This window comes from Peromyscus californicus, unplaced genomic scaffold (assembly GCF_007827085.1).
Source record: "Peromyscus californicus insignis strain IS unplaced genomic scaffold, ASM782708v3 Scaffold_12__1_contigs__length_115047231, whole genome shotgun sequence".
NCBI lineage: Eukaryota > Metazoa > Chordata > Mammalia > Rodentia > Cricetidae > Peromyscus > Peromyscus californicus.
In genome coordinates this window covers 59782138-59803102 of record NW_026294413.1, presented here as the reverse complement: position 1 = coordinate 59803102, position 20965 = coordinate 59782138, and the positions used below count along the sequence as shown (strand labels likewise).

The 20965-nt window shown below is 45.1% G+C and overlaps 1 protein-coding gene across 1 annotated transcript in view; it reads left to right on the top strand.

Moving 5' to 3' along the window:
* Xkr6 (XK related 6) overlaps nucleotides 1-20965 on the top strand; it is a 261976-nt gene extending 241011 nt beyond the window's left edge. Inside the window, exon 3 of the mRNA XM_052732969.1 lies at nucleotides 1-20965. This exon is cut by the window's left edge and continues 14495 nt beyond it. The gene's annotated coding sequence lies outside the window, so the exon portion shown is untranslated.

The window sequence follows — 20965 nt, the reverse complement described above, 5'->3', positions numbered from 1 at the left end:
CTTTGTTTGTGATTTTTGGTATGTGTGTGCAAGGGAGTCCGGTGAGGATTGGATGACAGGTACGGAATGTGAAACAGATGAATCCTTCATCTTTTGTTCTGTTCCATACCATGTAGGAGGCAGGCTGAGGGAGAGGAGAGATACATACAGCAAGATGTAAATATGCTTTCTCATGTTCTGCACATGGATATTACACTGGTGTGTGGTTTCTTCCCTATGTGAAGACTTACTGATGGCTGCCTAAGGTGTTCACATAAGGTTTACCTCAAGAAAGCTTTTTTAAAAAAAAAAAGGCAGTTTTTTTTCTCTCTCATCTCTTAAAAAATAGTGACTCTCCCCGAACCAAAATGTGAGGCATTGCCATAGAGAGATCAATAAGAGAATCAACCACGTCTGGTGCTTTCCTTCATGCCTTGTCCCGTCTCCTCTTTTAACTGCTACTGGAAGCAAAAATCTTAGATATTACTTTGGACAAGAAGTGGTGTGGGGATGCAGGCATGGTGTACTGGTGAATCCAAACTTCACCGGAACAGGCGGCAAGGGGTCTTTCAAAGGGTAGGGTTGGCTTGCATGGTTTTGGTGTTAATGCTGGTGTGTGTGTGTGTGTGTGTGTGTGTGTGTGTGTGTGTGTGTGTGTGTGTGTGTACTATATATATGTTTCTGTGTATGATGTGTCTGATGGACAGAGAACAAAATACTGCAAACAGAAATGAACAGAAAAAAAACAACCCAATCTATCAGATGCTATTTCTCAGATGATGTACTCGTTCACCTTGGTGAGAAACCAGTCTCACAGCTATGCAATCTTCCCGCTCCCTCCACCCCCTTCACCTCAGATTCTCAGCTGTTCTCCATATCCCTCACAGGCTGTTTTTTTTTTCCTTTATCCAAGAACCACAATGACCAAGCTCTGGTTCAAGGTGAGCATGCTACAGTGATTCTTTGCCTAAATTTAAGCGCTAACAACCACAACGAAAGTTTCCTTTGCTTTCATTTGAAATGATTCGATGATGTACTGATCCCATTTGGTTCTGTAAGTGATCTGATGTGTATTGTGTGTTTTTGTGTTTACAATTTGTTTTCATCCTCTTTTTGGTTCAAAATACTTATTTCCTTTAGAGATTCGACTTTCATGGTATATGTTTTGGGGATGTGTTGACTTAATGCAAGAAAACAAATTTGGCTTAAGTGGAACAATGGGCCTGTGATCTCTGAGGTCGAGGGGAGGGTGGAGGATGGCATGCACCTGTAGCTATTACTGTCGCCCTTCCAACCTGCTCCTGAATCAGACTGTAGCTGTGAGCTGGTGTGCTCTGGGGAGCATGTTTCTCTCCTTTTTTGTGGTCATCTATATGGAGTAACCTGTCCCCAGAGGGCCAAGTCAGACCTTCCACCTTAGCTTTTAGCCAGTTTTATCTTTCCCGGATAGTCCCTAGTCTACATTTCCTACCCAGTGACAAACCTCCTTTTCTCTCCTTTCTAATACCCCTCCCTCTGCCAACATGGACATCGACTTGCCTGAGTAGGGCCAATGCCTCTGTTTTCATTTTGAAGCTAGTTTAAGTACAAGTAGGACTCTTCAAGGGCCAGAAAACATGATTGCTCAGGAAGCCAGCACTGTGTGTAGCGTGGTATGGGGTGGAGTGAGATGATGAGTATGGCAGCTTCCAGCTCATTGACAGTGTCCCGTGATGCCAATTCCAGTGAACTGGCACAGCTTCACAAGGTCTTGAAAAGTATTTATGGGGAAGAAGAGAGGTCTTGGGGGTCTATAAAGCACAACCTAGGCAGGGAAATTCCTGCAGGCAGAAGGCAGCTCCTCCCCTTTTTAGGCTGAGAATGCACAAGTCTGAGTTTTGTTCATGGTTTACAAATCTAGCACAAGGTGGCTGAGCCATCCAAGACAGTTTTTAACACACAAATTCAGACACTGCCTAACTGCTCTAGCACAAGCTGCTCCTTCTCCCTGGTTGGTGGGAGCATAGAGTGAGTTCCTTTGAGATGAAGAAGGAGATCATTGCTTCCATGAGAGCAGCACAGTCTTTAGCACCAACCCTCCCCCGTCAGCTCCCTGTTCTCTTAGCTAACGGGATGTTTGAGACCTATCCCAGGAACTTCCTCTTTTTCCCCTAAATGAGGTCCCCCTTTGGAGGTTGTTTTCTGAAGACTTTGAGGCCCATCTATACAAGCACCCCCTCCCAGAAATCTTTCCTAGAAACTAAGCCATCTTTGAGGTTCAGAAAATCATAGCAGCTTCAGTTCTAAAACACACAAAATTCCCCAACAACTGGCTCTTGCTAAGAAGTGGTTAAGGAGCTAGGGCCCTGTCTGTGACCCCTTCCTCTCTAGACCAATGCCATCCATGTTCAGGCCCAGAGATGGCCCCAGATCCATTGTTTCCAGGTCTTCCAAAAGACACACATTTGGTTCAAAATGAAGAGGAGCCATGAGCGAGAAGTATGTTGATCCTTTGCTCTTTATGGCAAATCAGACTTCTCAGACTTCTTTGGGGCTGTGTCAATCTGTGACTCTGGGAAGGGACACATGCCTCTGAGGTCTGTGATGGTAGTGATTCTCAGGGACTATGCCTGTGGGTACTGACTGTTCATGACTAACCCCGTTTTCCCAGAGAATGCCTGTCAGAGTGGGCATGCCCTGCTGTAGTGTATGGGCTAATCCTTGGCAGAAGTCCTTAGTATTTGTTGCCACTTAAGACAGTGTAGCACATGTATATGCCAAAATGCCCAGGCTGGAGAAGCTTGTAAGGCTCAGAGTGTTCCCTGGCTGGCTACTCAGAGGATGGAAGATAGTCAGGGGACTGCCAAGTTCTCACGATCTCTGTGGGCCCAGGAGTCACACTGTCAGAGTAAGTCCCACAAGGACCTCGTGATGGTGTTAACGGGGCCAAATTAGAAGGACAGGAGATGTTGACTAGGAACAAGCCAAACAGGGGACTCGTGCTGGCCTCTCACCCAGCTTGCCCTACCAAAATCTTGCAAGGCCAAAAATCTCACTCCATTTTACAGGCCATGAGACAAAGGCTCATGATGCCTTGTACAGGGTTCTGAGGTCAGTCAGGAGTACAGCTGAGGGCCTAAATCACTGGTTCCAGTCTGCCTCTGGGGTTTACTCCTTTTCAGGCTCTCTCCATCTCATTTCTTCTTTCCAAAGCTTACAATGATCAGGTGTCTCACAGTGCCTGGCAGAGACTATTTGAGATGGATACCAAGAACCCGGCATTTTGTTTCCATCCAACAAATACAGCGGAGGGACTCAGCAAAGAATATGAGAAGGTGGCAGGCTGAGGTGGTGATGAGCATAGGACTGGGAGCCTTGTCTGCTCCTGTCCCTACATTCCTAGGCATGTTGTTTGCCTCCTGTGCACCTCTGTGTTCCCATTTCTAAAATGCAGAGGCAAGGCTGCAGCCTCTGAGCCACGCCACCCAGAAACACTACACAGTACGATGAACAAGTGCGGTGGTGGGGAGTCAAATCATGATCCGATGTGTTCAGACCTGGGCAGGCCAACCATGCTGCAAACATACACAAGGGAAGAGAAGGTGCAGCAAAGGATGGGGAGTTTGAGCAAGAGCAAGCAGAGAGGGAGCGTGGGCGTGTGGGGTAGATGAGGGGCCTAAAGGATGGAGAAGAGAAGACTGATGTGCTCTGCTGACCCTATCAGTCCCTACCTTCATGTGTAACAGCAGCTCTCCCAGCTTATTGCCTGCTAGCACTCCAACTCAGTGCACCTGCCTGAACACACAATACTAACTCTGTACTCATCACAGAAGTGGCCATCACGAAAGCCCTTCCATTCCATGTGCAGAGCCGGGTATCATTGGACAGGGCACAATAGGATCTCAGGGTGTGAAGAAGACATCATCTTATCTCTCCTTTGTTCCCCAGAGGGCACCATGAAATCAGATAGTCCTCCTTCAGAACTGTTCCAATGTTGCCTACTATAGCCCAGCTGTTTCCCTTTGAGTCTCCCAGAGGGCAGAGACCCAGTATTTGGAACCCTTAGAAGTGCCCTTGGTCTTGCCTGGTCTAGGAATTTCTGAAGACATGATTGGGAATTCCAAACTCACTTGGCCATATTCTCTGAGAATCAAGTGCTCTGACAGACAGTCTCATACCCTGAGCCAGGCTGGAGAAATTGTCTGGCTTCATAGTGGCTTCTGTTTACACATGAATTGATTTCAGTTCCTCTCTTACCTATCCCAATGTTTGATTCTCAAAGTTCAAAGGCGAGTCTTCCCTGGTATGGGCCCAGAAGGGCTGGAGGAGGCCCTGGGTCCCACCTGGACAGAGATAAATGACCATAGCATCTCCAAAGCTTTGAGAACCTTGAGATCTTGTCTTCTGCCTCAAACCAATCCTCTTGATGCACTTTCTAAACATACAGCTCAACCTGGTTTATGTTGTCCATGGACCAGGTATTGTACTCAGGAGACCATGGTCTCCTGGGGTGCTTACAATCCCCAGGGCAATGAAGCACAAACACAAGAGCCAACCCTGGCAAACTCTAGCCTCTCACCCTCACACTTCTCCAGGGTCCTCCCTGAACATATCAGGTGGCCTTCCATCCCTCTTCCATTGTCCCCCAAATTACTAGGCATTCCACCGGGACCTCTCAGCCTTCCCTCAGGCCCAAGGCTACCCTGGCCTGTAGCTTTCTCCAGTATTTATTAATAGAGCAAATTTCATCCAAAGCAGGATCTAGTCACAAGTGGAAACATGAATTAAAATATCCACTGAAGTCTGGCTCAGTGGGAGCCCCATAGATAGACTGGAGCCCCACTCCTCCTTCTACACCATTTGCTCTAAGTCTGTAGAGCTTTCGGCTCACATACAACATAGTTAACAGTTTCTTTGCCATCTGCATAGGTCTGAGCTGACCTTCCCTGGTGAGCTGTTGTCATGGTTCACCCAGCCTGGGGTCCTCCTCTCCTGTTCCTTCCTCCTGTCCGTGCTCCTATCATTTGGGACACAGACATGAGTACACAGAGGAGCTGTTCTCTGTAGTCACCACCACCACCACCACCACAGGCAGTGACAAAGCAAGCTGGAGATGTCCTTCTGGGTAGCCCATTAGCCTCCCCATCGGAAGGACTGTTAATTGAAATGATGAGGGGAAAGGGATGTCTTGGGATGCCAACTGGCAGGTACCTCATGCTTCTTTTGAGAGCAGTTGATCCCAGAAAGAAGCTGTGTTCATTACAGCTGATGTACTAAGGGTCCCAAAGACCAGCAGTCAGTCCTTTTCTTAGGGGCTACTACTACTGTGCAGATGCTCCAGGGAATTAAAACCTTCTGACATGCTCACCACCAACTCCTAACTAGTGAGCTCCTGGGTCCCACGTGGCAAGATTACACAGAATAACCCTACAGGACAGGTTACTCCTCATTAGATAAGTTAAAACTCCTTCCATGGTGAGAGTAGAGAGCACAAAAACGAAATAACAAACAAAAATACATTTTTTCTTAATTTTACCAGGGTTTGCAATTGTACACATTTGATACCCTGACTTAAAAAACAATGTTCTTTTTTCCATTTTGAAGCAGGTGTTTTTATTGGGACTTATTTTAGGGTCAGAGATCACTGGGCTTCTGCTGGCCTGGTGAAAAGGCAGACATTGGTGGCCACAGTATTAAGCCAAATTTAAAATCTTTAGTCGCCTCCATCTGTAAGTGTTCTGTATCTACCTCATTATGATTCCTTTGGTTTTCTGTGCTTTCGTGTTGTGTACAATGTCAGAGGTGAAATGTAGATAAAAATATATATATATATATAAAATATATATTTTTTGCTTTGCAATAAAGTTCAAAGCTATAACACAGAATATTCATGAAATGTCATAGCCTTTTCTTGTACTCTATGCTCTTAGTTGTGAACTGTCCTCGGGAGCCCTTTTGCCTATTCACTAGAGTCAATATTGTTATGTTGGCCATTTGATAAGTTATTCTACTTATTTTCACTGTACTTTTTTTTTGACACATTGAATAAGACACTAGGATTCTTGAACAATTCTTGGTTTCAAAGGTGCTTTATTTCTGTGGACGCAAGTGACCAAATGTTAATCTCTCTACAGATGAATCTTCTAGATGACAGGATTCATCTTGATGCCACTGTTCTTTGGGTTTAGAACTAAAGGTTTGTGCATAGAGGGGAAGGAAACATTGGTTTGGCTTTGTTTCTGGTTTTGAAACCTTTTCTGTTGATTTATGTCCGGCATAGTTTCCACTCCGTGGCATGGAGCGCAGTGTGCCCTGACTCCCTGGCTTTGCTGTCCAACTGGACTGCTCTCCTTGTTGACGCTGCTGCTTTCTCTAGGTTGATGTCGTGTTGTACTATTTGGAGGTGAACTACTGTACCCAGCCTCCACCTCTTCTCTAAACCTTCTGGAACTCTCTTCCATACCAAGGTGTTATGAGGAATGGTGCTTTGGAACCGTTCACAGTGTACAAGCCAGCGGTACCTAAAAACTCACGTTTCCCAAGAGAGTCCAGATGGATGACAGGACAGGTTCATGGGATCCTGAATAGAAGGTGGACTGTCTTCAATTTATCCTGTTTATCCACGTGTTCGGACAAAATTACCTTCATTTCACTAAGCATGTCTATGTTGCAAGCCCTGAATAATTTGTACACTTCAATGACACTTGCTTTCCCTGTGTCTTGGGCCAAAATATGTATTTTTTTTCTCAAAGTAATTCAATGTGCTTGAATGGGATGAAGAAAGGTTTCAAAATTAGGGTAAAATATCCTTATAAATAACACTTCTGCAAAACTCTAGACTTATTATCCTCCAGCTCTGATGAGATAGGGGAAAAGGGTAGTTGAATGGGGGGAAATGGTGACTTCCCTATAAATGCATACAATGCTACAAGGAAATGAAACGCCTGTGATTCAATTTTATAAAAGGTCTTTTTTCTTCAATGATCATAAAGAATTGCTTTGTATGTATCAATGGTTGACATTTCAACTTGTATTTGAGGGAGGTTTGTTTTGCTCTTTAACAATGCTGGGCTGGCATTGAAAACAACCATGGCTAGGTTACACTCTACTCATACCTAGCTGTTTCTCGTTTTATGGTATAATGGTCTGTCCATGAGTTGAAATGCAGATAAAGTGTATATTGAAGATGGGACACACTGGTGTTGACTTGGAGGGAAAACATAACGATAAATATATTTACATATGTGTGTGTATATGTGTGTAACTAAGAGTGGGAATACATCACACACACACACACACACACACACACACACACACACACACACACACACACACAAACACGTACGAGTACTACAGCCACGCACTTCCAAAGTTGGGTTTTGATTCTGAGGAATTTGCCACCTCACTGAGCTTTCTAAGATTGTAAGATTTCATTGGAAATAATTAAATGATAGAGAAATGTTTGCTAGAAAAATTCTTCCTTTCTCCTTACCTTCCTTCAGCAATAGAAAGCACAATTCCTATTATCACTTACCCTTTTGGTTCCATAGCTATGGTATAGTCCAAGGAGGAAACTGGAATTCGTTCCTTACCTCTACCCTCTACCCCTCATTTCACTCAACACCAACAGAAAGCAGAGCTACCTACCTATACCTGTCTCATCTTTCCTTGTGTCTCTGTTTCTTAAGTTTTTCCATGGGTAGGTAGGTCTTCATTCCTGGAGAGCCTGCCAGAGTTTGAATACCGGGCTCCCTTTTCTTTCCGTGCAGGTTCTGGGCCACCCTCACCCTTGGAGCTGTTCTCTCCAGATGCCTACACATACTGTACCAGGGCACAGACAGTAGGAAGTCAAAGCCACTAGTAGGGCCCTCCTGCATCTGGTAGAGACAGTGTGTGTCTTAGTGTTAAAGAGCACAAGGTTCAGAATGTGTTTTTTGTTTGTTTGTTTTTGTTTTTTTGGAGGAAGGTCCAATGGTCTTGGGTGACTCTAATGGTCAACCAAGGAGAGGATATGGATGGGACGTCTGAAAGGTCAGCCAGCTTTGCCCATGCAGTGACCTCTCTGCTTCCTCATGGCATGCTTCTTGGTGAGAGAAATTCCCAAGTCAGAGAAGCTTGGGAGTGAGGAAAAATGATCAGCATTAGCTCACTGTGAATGGCCTCTTTTGTCTAGACAGCTGATTTCTGCAGGGTGGGCTGGTCCTTCTCTGGTCTGTCCACTGTTAGATTTGTTTGCAGGGGAGTTTCTGGTGATGTTTTCTCATTATTTATAATTTGGATGATCACTGCTCCCTGGAAAGGGAGAAGACACTGTCTCAAGAAGAAACCATTCCAGAAAGAGATGCTTTTCTTCCTGGTTTGCTAGTTGCTCTTGCTAACTCACTCCTGACCGCTCCATCCATTGCTGATTTCTGTGTTCCCTACTTTTAGATAAGAATAACATCTAGGCCTAAGGGACTTGTAGATCACTGAACCATGAACAGCAGGTACATTTCAACACCAGTGACAAATGATGCCAATATTTCTTTACCCCGAATTCAAGGTGCTGTATAGCCACAGAAGAAACTCTAGACTTTGGGCTACTCAGACCACTGTGTTGGCCATGCTCTGACCTTCCTTGCAAGGGCAGGTTGTCAGATAATGAATCTATTTTACCTCATAGGACTTTCCTGCCAAAATAATATTTCCACTGAAAATTCAGCCAACTGACCATCAAGAGTATATTCTGTATCAAGCACAGAGCTAGAACTATAGGGGACCTAAATGTGAAACATATTTCAAAGAAATTAATAGAAGAGGTAATAATTGCACACAAAACGCTATCACACTCTAGGAAACAGAACACAAGACATGAGACGTGGGTGGTTGAATATACTTCCCTGCTTCCCTCAATTAATAAGAGAAAACCTTGACACAGGGTTAGGTGTTTTGAGAAAAACCCCCTTGCCTTTCCCACCTCACCTATGATCACAACCCCCTTCTTGGTTGATGGAGTTCTTCACCTTCTGTTTCCTTCTGTTACCTAAATGAACTGTGAAGGTCCACCCCTACAGTGATATCATTTACCTGGATCTGCAGATAAATATTCCTGCACCAGCAGTAATGGCTTAACTGATGAAATGTTGAGATGGCCAAAAGAAGAGATGATCATAAAACATTCTTTGGGGCCTGACAGATGGCAACAAAATTATTTCCCTTCCTTCTAAAGATTTTTCTCCTGACAGAGTGCCTACAACAGATTCTAAGAGAACCTACTTCATTGATCAGTTTCTTTGCAGACCTCCCCCAGGAGGCCATTTTTGAAGGATCACTCCACACAGCAGAGAAGGGATCAGAGGATTGAGTGGCACCACTGTTTTGGGAACCCAAACTTCTAAACAGAAACTGAACAGCATCTATTAGTCTAAAGGGCTGGGGTCTTGCTTTGCCTCAGGCACAGCTGGACTTGTCTCATGCCTCCTATCAGAACCAGCAGCCACTCTTTTGAGGCTAAAGGAAGAGATTTCTTTTCCTGAGGAGAAGGGCTCCACTAGATCCCTAAGTCCCTAAACAGTTAACTCATTCTGCTTTCAACTCAGTCTCGTCACTTACTTACTCACACCAGGCAGACACCCCAAGCACTTGACCAGACCCATCCCCAAGTCATTCACAGTCTTCTGGAGGAAATCTAGTTCAAAGGGACTGAGTACAGTGGTACATTCTGGGGTTCAAAAGACAGGAAGACATCTAACATGACCGAGCTAAAAACCAGAGGAGATGACATGACATTTCATGAGGTCTGTGTTTCCCCTGCCTTCCTAAAGGACTGGTGAGCATTCCCCATGGGAGATGGTACCTCCTAGACTAAGGAATTAAGGACACTGATTAGGAAATGAACACAGTGTGCCTCATCCTCTCCCCCTCTCCATTCCCTGGAAATCCCCTTTACTGAGTACTGACACATTGTCTCTGTAGACCATGTGTAGAGGATTTGCAAAGCCTTGGAGAGCCCTTCACCACAGAAATGCCCACTTAGGTAAAATCTATCAACCAAAAAAGAGACAAAAAGAGTGGAGAGTGATAGCATGTTTCTCTTTCTCTGAACAGATTCTCCAAGATAGAGGATGGTTGGTTGCTTCCACCCAAATCATGCTAACATTGATCTTGAGACTGAAGAACAAGTCTCTCTATTGCCTCATCTCCAAGAGAGTGAGACTGTAATATAACTTCCTAGCTATCATTCTTGATCATCATATCTTCATGTCCACAGACCACAGGCCTCCATCCCGAGACTTAGGGACTCACCAAGTTCATGTGAGTTTGTATTCTATGAGAAGGGTTATATAGGTTACTGAGAACAAGGGAGAAGAACAGTCTCTTAGAAATGGCCAAAGAAGCATGGAACACAATAACATAACACGAGGGTTGAACCAGCCTTGCATTACGTAGCCAACTTTCAAAAGCTCCCTGTGAGATCAGAAGCCATAGGCCAGTCCCCAGCACTCTTTTGGGCCTACACCAATTGCAACTAATTCCTCCGAAAGTTTTCTTGTCTTTGCCACTCACTGTTCCATTCTATTGTCATGGCAACTTCTGAGATCTCTGCTGGAGTACTTGATCAAAAGTCTTCAGAAGTCAGTGTGTATCATCATCATTGCATTTATCACTTAAAAGGTGTCTATTTCCAAAAAAGTATGTATCTATGTCCTAGTGAGCCCATCAGGTCAACTGTAGGTGGTATTTGAAAAGTCCTCACTGTTTAATAGTGATGAGACATAGCATTGTTCTTTCTTGAAACCTTCAACAAAGAGTTGTTGTTTCTACCTTAATTTCCTGGTTTGATTTGGCAAACTGGAGCATGCATGTCTGCTGGGCATGTGCCGAGTGGTTTTGTCTAAGTGGACTGAGAATAACTTGTATGAAGAGAAATCTGGAATCTGGAGAGCTATGCTGGGACATCCTAAGCATGGCTCCTGTCTAAGCAGAGTCCAGTCTCATCACAGTCCCAGCACAGCAGGTGGAGCACTGGACTCAGCATCAGCCTAATGCACTAGCCCTGGCACAACTTCCTCTTCAGCAAATGCAGACAACACTCTTTACTATCCCTCGCTAGCCTAGAATTCTGTTGTCAGTACACCCAGTCACCTAACAAGGAAGGCACAGGTCAGTTTCTCCCTTCCTAACTCCCCCTAAAGTTTGTAAGTGTAAGAATCCAAGGCGATCCTCTTGAAATCAATGACAAGCTGAGCATGGTGGTGTAATAGACACCCTGTCTCAAAACAAAACAAGGACAAACATCTCCTAAACAAGTTATATTCTTCTTGATTTCAAAGGAAAAGAATGAAGCCCAATGCTCATTGCGCTAACATGCCCAAAACACTGATTTTTCTAGGAAATACAAACAAACAAACAACAACAAAACACCTTTGCTTCTCCCAATCCCTGTTTTATTAAGGATGTCAAATGGTTTAAGTGTGAAAGAAGACCTGAGTGTTATGGGTCCTAAGCTGGGAGTCAGCCATATTAGATAATTAGAAATTAATGAGCAAACCAAACAATGCCAAGCACAAAGGAACCCCACAAATCCTATTGTCTTTTAAAAGCCACTTGGGGCCGGGCAGTGGTGGCGCACGCCTTTAATCCCAGCACTCGGGAGGCAGAGCCAGGCGGATCTCTGTGAGTTCGAGGCCAGTCTGGGCTACCAAGTGAGTTCCAGGAGAGGCGCAAAGCTACACAGAGAAACCCTGTCTCGAAAAACCAAAAAAAAAAAAAAAAAAAGCCACTTGGAGTGGATGAGTGTGTCACTAGACATGTGCTTTGCATATACAAAGTCATAAAGCATCATTGAATGGGAAGATGAGATGTGTTTAAGAGAAACAAATGAGGCTGTCCATGGCATTTCCTGAATGCCTGTTGTGTGCCTTGCCTCCAATAACTATGAATTAAGTGGTTTCACACCCAATATGAGGAGTCTGGAGGTCAAAGAGCTGATCTGCCTGAGGTCACAGAACTACAATAAAGTAAGAAACCACCCTAGACTCTAGTGTCAGTTTGGTGATATGCAAACCACACCAAGAGTTAGTAATGCAACAGCTACCTTGCTACTGTGCCAGTACCAAAAGTGTCAGTTCTTGAAGCATCATTCATGGGAATGTCTTTCAGAAAGGGACAACTCCATAATGGTGCCAAGAATGACCCATACAGACTTGCTTTGGGGTATGATTTTTAGCTTTTAGGTTGCATTCCCTATCATCCCATCCTCTAGTTTCATTCTGTCCCTTTCCTCATGGGAATATATCTGTGATCACAAATCCTTAAATGATGCATCATTTGGAGAGAGGAGGCCTTGCTGTCTGTGCAGAACTCTGGGGATTTATTGAAGACTACAGTATCTGTAAAAGCTATTAAGGCAAACCAATTTTTTAGAGTCCTCCATTGGCAGGAAGATCCATGGTCAGCAAAGTATAGACATCAGCTGTCTGGGAGGGGCCAGTCACTCTAGAGGCACCCAAGGCAATGTGCAAAGGACCACTCTGTGGGCTATGGTGTGGCTCAGACTGGGCTGGAAGCACAGAACATTTCCAAGGTGACTACTTTAGTACAGTAGGCTGTGGCCTGGTGACTAACTCTGGGAAAGCTAAGTCAGAGAAATTCGGAGGTAGGTCACTTCTGGCCAAAGGGAGGAGTAGAAGCCCCCTTTTGCCAAAATTAAGGAATGTACTACATGTTTTAGAGGCAGCCCATGCTTCCTCCAATGGCCAGATTTTAAGCAAATCACAGAGTACTGGACTCACATCGCAAATTCTCACTCAGTGTCAAGATAGGGAGACTTCCTGATGGTGCAGAGGGATGGGGGCTTCTTTCTTTCCTTGGCTGTAAACAGGAGTAGAAGATATGCTCACTTACATAGGTCACTAGGAGGAAGCCAATAGATCATACTGACAGCCACAGTTCAGAGATGGGACACAGTGCTCTTCACATCCCACACAGGTCTAGCTAACCCTGTACCCAAAGCACCTCTTGTGCTAAAATAGCCTCCTTTAAATTCAGCCCCAAGGTTCACCAAACGGGGCAGTGTGGCTTTCTTAGATTTGGACTCCAGGGGGCTTCATGAAGAAGGCCAAAGACCAACATGCAGGGTATGTGGCTTCTGCAAGCTTCTGGCCTGCTGCTGTCTGTGCCCGGTGCCAAATGTTTGCCCTTCCTCTTGGTCACAGAGAGGGTGACTCTCCAGTGGCTCATTAACCTCCTAACACAACCCATACTCCTGATGCTGGAAGTCTCAAGAGGCAAGTCTTCCACAGGCTCCCATGTTTCTCTTCATGTCCCACCCATGGACCTGGTCACGTCTTTTAGCCAGCTTCCTCTTTTCCAGTCTCTTGCCCCAAGGTGAGGCTCAGAAGGTGGGGCACCCATGCTCAGACATCCTTCTAGATTCTTGACATCTTTCTTCCTTTGGGTCCATGAGACTCTGAGAGGCACTGTCTTCTTGGCAATGGCCATTCATTTACCAAATGGGGGCTTCTGGGCCCCCCACCACCCCCAACCTCTCTGCTTGCTTCTGTTGTTTTCTTTCTGTCCAGTAGGTGGCGTCACCCTCTCTCCCAACAGCCTGGACCAGCGACTGAAGCACAAAGCAATCTGGCCCGGAGGCTCAGGCTAAAGCATTGTGTTTTCTAAGTATTAGGGAGAAAAGCTCAGTGACGCGGGGACTCCCTCAGGATCCTCCACCCTTTAGCCCCAGTTGTCCAGTTATGTTCTCATGGGAATTGTTATCAGTTTCGAATAAGTAGGCACCTCGTGCTGGCGAATTGTGCAAACCACCACCCTTCTCTCGTTCCTAGCATTGGAAGGGGCGGCCGCAGTGCCCTATCTCTGTGAAGACCACCATCTGTTTTTCTGAGTTGATTTCGATTGGTGCATTCTCACTTATCAGGGACCTCTGATTCTAGAACAAAATCAGCTACTTATTCTAGTTACTGTAAGCAGACACATAACTTTTACTGTAATTTGAAAACCCTTGCACTGTAATGGTATTAAAAAAAAAAAAAAGAAGCAAATCCTACTGAAACTGATTTTGTATTTTTGATTACATCTGGATTTTCACATTTTTGTATCTAACCATAACCACGGCAGAGCTTCCATAGCTTGTGTTTAAGGCCTTGTTTTCTTTCCAGGTTGAAGTCTTACGATTGTGTTGACATCAAAAGTTTAAGGGGGCAGGATTGGGGCCTGGCTAGCAGAACTTATCATGGAGGCACCCCTGCTCTGGTGCCAGGGAGACCTTGCCTAGAGGAGCAAGCCACATCGCATCCCATTGTGTGAGTTCCCACAACAGCTCGCATCTCCAGCAAATCCAAGGCCAACGGTTTGGGCCCAACCTTTGCCAGGGACTCTCTCGACTGAGCGGCCCCCACTCCTGCATTACTCAGCTTCCTGGGCAAGGGAGGACATTTTTAAAAATATGAAACTTTTGGAATTGATTTGTGATTATTTTTTTTTCCCTTCCTGCTGGAAACGTGCTGGGCAAAAGACAGCATGATGTTATCGCCACCTCCCTGCTTTTCCAAACCAATATACCTGTTGTTCTCTTTCGTTTCTTAGTGAGGAACATTCTAGACACAGACCTAAATATGAACTCTTTGCCGCCTGTATTTCGGGTTAGCAATTCTCCCTGTGTATTCTTAACTGTTGACACGTTTTCCTTCTTAGCATTGCTTCTCATTTTATTTTTTTACTGAACAGCAACAAATCCACAAAGGAACAAATTATCTCTTTTCCTCTCTCTCTCTCTCTCTCTCTCTCTCTCTCTCTCTCTCTCTCTCTCTCTCTCTGATGTGTAATGTTGTGTTGTCCAGATTCTGTATAAAAATATGTATATGATGTATCTGATATTTGGCAGCCACTGGCTGTTACTTTAACCAATATAATTAACAAAAATGCATAATGTTGGTGTTTGATTTCTTTTACAAAAAAAAAAAACCAACAACCTAGTTAAGATGTTGTGTATTTTTGCATGGTTAAAATGTACTTAGTGCATTAAGAAGTGTTGTGGAGGTGCACAGTGAACAGGCCAGTTTACTTTTTAATCCTAATGGTGACTGGTTGTCAACCAGACTTAGTCCCAATGATGTCTGTCTGCTTTCCTTTAGCATAATTCTATTTATAACTTGTGTTTAGTACTCAAGGTTCAACATAGCATATCTATCTATCTCTATTGTATTTACTGTTCCTTAAAACCAGGTTGTGGAAGTTCACTCATCAGGCACAGGTGTCTCCATTGCTGATTTCTGTTGAATTACACCCCACTAAACAGTGGTACAGTCCAGCTCTAAAGCAACAGGCCCCGGAGGCGAGGGCGGGCATTTCTCCTTTCAGAGATCTCTCTCTCTCTCTGAGCAGTACTGTGGTTTTCCCTTGTCATGGAACATTCTTTTTTCAGTCCTAGTTATATAAAGGAGAAGAAAGGACAGGAAGGTAAGTGGGAGTCTAAGAATTATTTATATTTTATACACAAGAGTACATATACTATATTGTAGATAGGAAGGCAGTTGGGCAGTAAATGTTGAGTTAGGCAGACAGGCAATGGAGATGTTGAAGGATTCAGAAAGAGAGATGCAAGGCTTTCCTGACTGCAATGGCACCAGAGCCACATGAAAGACTGCAGAAAAAAAATCGGTGGCCTTGTTGTGCCTCAGTTTCTTCATATGTGACATCAGGAGGGGTGGTGGCAGAAAGGGAGACAGGTGTCTTTTCCTGGGTCTTTAGTGCACATAAAGCAAATATGGGTCCTGAGCTGCCTGTGAGACTGAACTGCTGTTTGCAGACAGATCATGAGACTCCCCCTCCTCAGGACACCTGGACTTGCTCAGGGGGAAGACATATATTAAAGGGATTATTATGTCAAGATTTCCACAGGAAATCTCTTCAGTGAGATGGTTCCCACATGGACTAGATAAAGGGGAATAGCTAGGAATTATCTCTGGTCAAAGGAGTTGAGTTCTTTCCCTAAAATCCTATCTTCTCTTTGCCAAGCCTGCATCTGTGGGCTGGTTTATTCCCTGGGTATGCTAGCAGTTTGCTACCCTATCTTTGCCCACCCTAGGCTCTGACAGACAACCCCTCCCCTTGCTGGGATCTAACATGTACAGCTGCTATCAGCCGCTTTGTGTTGTTTTGTCCAGGATCGGTGTTTCTCAGACACTTGTCTTGGAGCGGATCGCTTCACCTCTCTGTAAACAGGCTGCTTCTTCCTTCCCAAGCTGAGGTCACAGTTAGGTTTCCAAGGTCCTGGAGCTTATTGGCTTTGCAGAAAACCATCTGTCCCATGGCCAGCTGAATCAAAAGAAGTTCTTGGCTGGCTCTGCCTTTGCCCTCTTCAGAGTTAAGAACTCAGAACGGACTTCACAGGCACTTCTTCCTCAGGGGCACCTACGTCCTCAGTGGTGTACGCGAGCATCTGTCACACATCATTGTCAGCTGCTGGTGGGCAGTTTTCAGGATGAACTGAGTGCATTTCCTCCTTTTCCTTAGAGTCAAGGCTGGCTCCAGAGGGACCACATGGCAGCATTGTTCCTCTCTTGCAGGCTCTCTGTGGCCAGGATTCAAGGGAAGTAGTACCAGGGTGCTGATGTTGATCTCCAGTCTCCACCAGGCTGTGAGGACAACATTGAGTTGCTACTTTTCAGGAGGAGCAAGCTCACTCCCTCTGGGTACAAGGCTGCAGAAACCAGACCTTACTTTTGTCTGTTCCAGCTGACATCTCTGGGACCTCAGACCCAGAACGCCAGAGAAGCCCCAAGAGCCCTGAGGACCCAGTATCCTCCTTCCACAGATGAGGCAAGCCATGCCTAGAGAGAAGACATAATGAGCGGGGGAACTCAGCAGAACTGATGGAGCCACTTGGTCCCTCTCTGACGTAGAAACCCCAGCTCACAGTGCTCCTTTACGTTTATGAAATTTGTGTGGTATGTCCCCAACCACCATGCTTGGCATCCCTAAATATTTTCTGTGACCATGGTTGATGGGAACGCACTGTTCGAATTCCACTTTCCCAGGCCTGCGTGAGCCAAGTGAGGGAGGTTAGCGTGTGGGATAAGGAATGAGCTGATCTAGTCACCTGTGTTTTTAAGAGGCACTGAATAGTAATGAGGATAGCAGTGGATTCTCTACCTCGGTCCTGCCCTTCCTACTGTCCTGCTTGGGTAGGCTCTGGGTTTTCCTCAATAATCATAGCAATCTAGCTTTCCATCTTGAACTCACCATCCTGGAACCACCTGCACCCCCACCCCACCTGGATGACTTCCTCAAGGTTGTTTCCATTTCAGAGGCTTCCATTCATTCCAGAAAGAACATTCTATTTTTTTTTTTAAATTAGTCTTTCTCAGGAAGTCATGACCTTTGATCCAAACAAGTCTTCACATTGATTTTTACATCCTCTCTGTGTCTTCATTACACATCTCTCTGTCAACTTTTATCTCCATGGAACCACCAGAAGCCATTGAGTATTTCCTCATGCAAACGGCAGTTTCAAGAACTTCTATGGGTATCATTTTCCCAACAGTGACAGCAGCCTCGGGCCTTGTCTTCCTCTTTCAAGGAGCTTGGTAGTATCATTCTTATGTGGCCATTTTTGGTCTGGAGGACCCTTGAGATTTGTCCCTAAAGCATAAAGATCAAATCTAGAATGTGCTTTTGTTTAAATTTTTAGAACAGAGTCCACAGCCTGCTGCTGAGGCCCTTTGATTTTTACTGTATCATCATGGATAAAGACCATGAGGCCTGCCTCCTTGGCCTCAGCCTCCAGGTCTTAAAAGTCTTTTTTTTTTTTTTTCCTTTCTACATGTAGAAATGTTTTTGATTCCAGTTAGATTGGGGGCTGTTTCTTGAAAGAGATCAAATTTCTGAGTTGGAGATTTTTAAAGGGCTTTATACCTTTAAAGAATAGCCCTTCACAGCCTACATCCAAGAGGCCACTTCCTGTCCCTAACTAATCATCTGAAGAGAAGTCTGTGCCCTGGCCAAAGACCCAGAAAGGACCCTGGGCATCCTTAGTGGTGTTTTCTGAGATGTGCCTCAACCCCCTGCAAGGTGTGGGTCAGATGTTAAGGTTCAGGGTTCTTCCTTGAATTCTGTGGCTATAGAACGCCCTCTTGTGGCTCTCTGGGAGAAAGGTGAATCTACATGGCCAGTAAGCCACATATCCAACTTGTTTCCTCAAGAAAAGGAGCTGCCAGCACTCCAAATTAGGACCATAAGCCCTAAAACTAATGTGCTTGATATTGGTAATAACAATGATCGTTATTTTCTCTTTTAAAAAACTAGGTAACATGATAGACTTTGCAAACATTCTTTCACACTCTCACGATCCTAAAGATGACTCTTCCCCACGCACCTTCTGACTTGTAAGCTTTTGTCATCCTTGTCCATGTGCACTCTTTGTATTCATAAAAAAAAAAACCCTCAACTTCTGTTTTGTCTGTTACAATTTGCTTTCTGAGCTGTTAGAACAGCTCCTTTGTTCCTCGTATTCTTAAACTCTTCCAAGAACAGGCAAGGCTGGTGACCACACTACTTAGCCAGTAGCTGAGGCCACACACCAGCCACTGCTCACAGCGGAACTCCAGCCCAGGGCTGCTGCTCCCCTAAGTTCTGCGGGCTCCTTAGAAGGCTAGCCTAGTGAAGCAACAAGGTGTTTGCCATGAATACTATGTTCCTGAGGCTCATTGGCGGGCATTCTCAGGAGTGTTGCCTGCTTCTCAACATGGTAAGAGCAAAGCCAGAGAACAGACATCGATTAAAGACTATAAAGGTGACTGCAATGTCCCAGTGGCTGTAGGAAGATGGCTGGACTCTAGTTCTACAGAGTCCATTCCCAGTGGCTTTGGGTATTCTGTCAGGGAAAGGAAGGAGTAAGCTAGATAACTTCTTAGAGGATTTGGTTTGTACTGTGTATCACTTAGAGGATAGGTTTAATCATGCACTCATGCAGGATTAGACAAGTCATCCACCAGTCCTCTTTAGCAATGATCACTTAACTTGCCATCAATCTTGTTTTGTCCATATCCCCAGATCATGCTTGTCACATTTTTATCACTGGCTTATTCTTGTAATTCTTACAGTCCTGTTACCTACCTTTCTTAGCGTCCCACCAGAGGGACTAGACAGGCCATTAGTGTTTCCTCTTGCAAATGTCTCATCCCCACCAAGGTCCCTTAGAGGGCTCCTGAATAATTTGAGTCTAGCATCTCCAAGCTGCTATACCTGCAGGCCCCAGGCATCTCATAAAGAGCCTTTTCTGGCCTGCTATCTCATGCTGGAGGATGGAGGGGATTGATCTATCTGCTTTACCTAGGTCATACTTGGTTCCTATGCAGGGATAGGTAGTTGTACCCTTTGGCAGAAACTGTTCCAGATCCCCTTCTTCCCCGCTCCAGAGCCTCTGCAGTCAGACTACCCAGCCTCTCGACAGAAGTTAGCCCAGAAGAACAGGTAGCTGTTGGAGGTTACCTTTCCCATAGCATTGTAAGGCTTATCTCCTTTGTCCAGAACATGGAGGAAGAGAATAGTCCTGCTCTCTTTATCTTTTGCATATCTCCTTCTGGATAGATTCAAGTCACATGAGCTTTTTTCTACTTCCCAGAAGCCAAGTGGGACTTCATAGTTCCATAGCCCTTGTAGCTATCCTTCCATCTGCTCAGGGGAGGGTGCCCTCTCTGGACCCCTGAAATTCTTGCCCTCTCTCCAGCTGAGTGTAAGTCTTATGGTGCATGCAAGCATCTGGCTTGGTTTTCCAGGTTGCATGGTGTTCAAGGCCAATGAGACGAACCAGCAAGATGAGAGCCAGGGTCTTGACCTAACTTCTGCATGAATCTTGGTGCTTCCACCTGCCACTCACCAGAACATGACCACAGGAAAGAGTTTGGAGAGTAGAAACTGCTTGAGTTGCCCAAGTCTTGGATGAGCCTTTTTTTCCAGGGAGCCTCCTAAAGGGCAAGCCCTCTGCTATTGCGTACTGTAAATCTGTGCTCCAGGAGCTGAGGCTTGCCGGCTTGGGGAAAGGAGCTGAGGAGAGAGGGTCCCCTTCTCACCTTTTGTTTACCTTTGATCTGGCTGAATTTAGCTGTCCTTAACTTCTAGTTTGCTAAAGTCCTTATTGCCTTAATGACCACCTACCAAACAGTCAGAACCAGGCGAGAAGTCCCTCCCGTGGTATACCTTGGAAGCCTGCCTGTCTCCCTGACGCTGCTGTGCCTGAAAGGCGACCACACTCCCTCTCCAAAGCCCAGGGCCCACCTCTCACTGACAGAGCAGTGTTCCCAGGCTGAGGACAAACCCAGGACTGCTCAGGCTGAGAGAGTCCCAGTGCCCACGGTGGCTACCACCAACCCTACTCCATCCTTTGGTCTTCACTGCTTGAGAACTGGACTCCTCCCTGCCCTCCGCCTCTCGCCCAGAGACCCTTCACCCCATCATGCTCAGTGCTGTTCCTGAAGACCATCTAGACTTTTCTGTTCTCTGGAACGTTCTACTCACCTTCAGCTGTAGCATACCCCTTCAGCCTCTCCACCAAGCTCTTTAAGTGAAAGGCAGCGGCTGTCTTCCCTTGGACAATAATGAATGTATCTACTGTAAGTGCAGACCATGTAGAGAAGTGGCTGGGTTCAGAAAAAAAAAGAGGATTTTTGTAAAGCCTGTTTATTTTTTTAAGTCAGTTTTGAGCATTTCTATTTTATCACCCTTCACGTGGTTTTGGGGAACCCAAATTGTATCAAGGTCTCATGCCAAAACAAGCCAACAGTTGTTTTCTTTACCTTTTTTCCTCCATGCACCATGATTTCAAAGATTGTTTTGGTGTCATTTTAAATGTTTTCTTGTGACATGTACTGATGATAAAAGTCATCTTGACAAAAAAAAAGATTTATACATGAATCAGAAAGTATTTATTTCAATTTTGTACCTTTCCATTTTAATACATTATAATGTATTGACTCAACTGAGATAATATAAACAGTTCATTTTAATAACA